Source organism: Chaetura pelagica, unplaced genomic scaffold (genome assembly GCF_000747805.2).
Source record: "Chaetura pelagica isolate M959 unplaced genomic scaffold, ChaPel_1.0 scaffold79, whole genome shotgun sequence".
Classification (NCBI taxonomy): Eukaryota; Metazoa; Chordata; class Aves; order Apodiformes; family Apodidae; genus Chaetura; species Chaetura pelagica.
Window position 1 is genome coordinate 385,172 of NW_009969339.1, and position 3,212 is coordinate 388,383.

Consider the following 3,212-nt stretch of genomic DNA (forward strand, 5'->3'; position numbering starts at 1 on the left):
AAAGAGCCAAGCTGACACGGGCCAGAGCAGAGGGGGAAGGCACTCGCAGAAGGCCTTGGAGGCAGGATGGAATAGACAGTAATTACATAAGAGCACTTGGCCAGCATCTGGCTGAAGTCAGCTGGGCCCTGCCAGCCCTCCCTCCCCGTGCTCCTAACCAGGAGCAGCTGAGGATACGGATAACCCAGCGCCGGACCCCTCCGGAGGGGAGCGGAGGTAAGAGGTCCTCTGCTTCCTCTCCAGGCTGGTGATGCTCCTGGAGAGTGGGGCAGAGGGCAAGAGAGAAGGGGAAAGGGAAAACAGCTGTTGTGGAGGAGAAGCAGCCAGGAAGGGAAAGAAAATAGGCTGGTTTTCTGCCTCTTGGTGGGGATGATACCTTTGCTCCAGAGGTTTTGGTGAGGGAGGAGCCTTGAAGGATGAGTTGTGTGGGTGTTAGTGGGTGGATGAAAGTAGGTGTGTGTGAGTGTGTGTTGCAGGGCAGGGGGTCCACGTGTGCAGGGGGGAGCTGAGCTGTACACAGGAGGTAGAAAGGGAAGGAAACATCAAAGTAATTTCCACCTGTACCTGTGGTAAAGAGGGTTAATAGGATGGAGATGATCACTGGGGGACTGTCAGGCTTTGTCCTCCTACTATGCCCCATGAGGGGGGCGTTGCAGGAGAAGGGAGGAAATGTAGAAGGAAAATGAAGCAGCTGCTTTTCAGCAGGGATTGTTGTAGTCCAGTCTTGCCAGAGGTTCCCTGGGCTGCCTCCAAAGCAGAGTATGTGATGAGGGAGTGGGAAGATTGTTGAGCACATGAAGTGCCTTCAGGCTTGGGTTACACTTAAAAGCGTGGCTGGCACAGGGGTTTTGGATAGCATTCTCAAAACTCCTGTCTTTGAGCACTCAGCCATAGAAGCCAAAATCTCTTGCAAATGGGGCTGCCCTGGCAAAATGTTGCTGGTACAATCAGTCCCCTTCAGGGAGAAAAAAGTTTCTTTACTGGCATAAACTGCTGCCCACCTGGGCAATGCCACCAGCACAAGGCTTTGTCTGCTGGCTCCCCATGGGTCTCTGATCAGCTCCAATGAGACATTAAATGCAAAGTCGTGCTCACTGCTCACTGCCCACTGTAGGCTGTTCTTGCAGTCAGATGAGAAAAAGGCAAAGGCCCAGCTGATGAGGTTCTCCATGAAGAATGTTTGCTTGGTTGTGAGTAACTCAGGACTGCAGATGGAAAGATGAGATGGAAACAAGGACAATGGTCCTCCCTGCTACCTGTTCCCCTTGCAAAGGTAGAGGAGGCAAGACATAAGGCACAGAGCTGCAACAGAGGGTCATGTCATGCTTGGAAATAAGCCACACAGGAAAACCTAAGGGGGGAGCTACTGCAATAGTTTTGATGGGACGAAGAGGAGCTCTGTCTTCACTGCCAGTCTCTGAGTTTTCATGTACCCCAGAAAATGTATTGGCTTTCAACAATAGTACTATCTGCTGCCAAAATCTCCAGGAGCAGCAGGCAGGAATAGACAACACAACTGATCACAAAAACCCCACTTCTGTTAGCTGGCAAGGCTGCCTTAGCAATAAGGTTGCCCCAACCCTTCCCCCTCTCCTTTTCCAAAAGGAGAAACTGAGGCACGGGCAAACGTGGGGAGTTTACAGTTGGTCTCACTACGTGTCAGTGCTGGAACCCAGCATGGAACTCACGAGCACAGCAGCTAATTTCTTGGTCCTCTTCCCGCCCTGACTGGGAGGCATGTTCGCTCCATGTTCATTGAGCTCCAGTCTGACAGGCAGCCTGAGAATATCTCCAGGCCTCCCAGCCCCCCCTCCTCCCTTCCCCCCAGCTTGCAGCACATATTTTCCCAGAGTTTTCCGCTTGCTTCTCCAGTGGTGCTGGGGTCCTGCCAAACGCCAGCCACTCTCTGGGAAGCAGGGCCTCCCATTCCCAAACCAAACAAACGGGAGAAGGAAAACAGAAAGAAAAAAGTCCAAGCACACGTAGACATGCAAAAAACCCTTCCCCCTTGGAAACCTTGGAGCCTTCTCCAGCTTCTCTCAGAAACTGCAGGAGGCCCAGTGCTGACTTGGCACTTCTGGTCCCCACAGAAGAGAGCTATTGCCCATCCTTCCTTCAGCATCCCAAAGATACCTATGTGAATGCCACCAGGGAGAAGTATCCAAATCTGGTTTGCTACAGGGCAAGACCCCCTAAATCCTCTTCTTAGCTGATTCTACAACGTAAGAAAAGTCTCCTGTGTATCCCCTCACATGCCTTCACCACAAAATGCCCTCATTCCCAGGTCCTGGTGCAGCCACATAGCACGTCAGCTTAGGGCCAGGCTGAATGCAGAGATCACACCAGGGTTTGCTCCAGATCCTCAGCTTTGCTGGCTTTCCTTCAGGCAAGGCACACCCCTCTCGTGTGAACTGCTCAGCCAGGGACCTGACCAGGGGACACGACCAGGGGATGAGATGGACCTGACCTGTGGATATGACCAGGGGATGACATGCTCTGGAGTGCAAGTCTTGGGGTTCTGTCTAGGGAAAGCAGCTGACCGGAGAGGGAAAAAATTGCAGCCTTTCCCACTTGGCAGATGAGCCTGCTACAAATATCATGCCTCAGGCGAGAGGCTGCAGTGACGTGCAGAAGAAATAATGCAAGAGATAATGGAAGATTAAGAAGTTTGGGGACTAAGGGTGGGACCAGCACACATGGAGAGAGAGCAGGGCCAGGCGGCTTAAGGGCTAATGCATGGGACAAGGGACTAAGGGAAGGGAGTGAGAGCAGAGCCCTGTCCCATCCCACCTGAAGGGAAACCTGTCTTTTGCAGCGATGCACCCCACCTTACCCGTCTTGAGATGCTCATGGTGGGACACTGCCCTGCTGCCAGCCCACCCTTCACACAGGGTGCTGTCCGTGCTGCCTGCAGTTTGCTGCCCAGGGCTCAGCTGTTCGGAAGAGAAGAGGCAGAGAAAAATCAAACAAACCAAACTCAACAACAAAAAACAACCAAAGAAACCAACAACAAAAAAAACCTCAAACCAAACAAAAACAAAACAACAAAAATAAACCCCAAAACGTATATAAGGAAAAATCGCTGCCGAGGAAAGAGTTAAAAGGGCCGAGGAAACCCAAGCCGGTTTGCAGCGCAGAGCGCCCAAAGCCAGGGAGAGAAAGGGAGGGAGCGGAGAGGGGAGGGAGCCGGTCCAGGCCCCGCTTGCAGCACC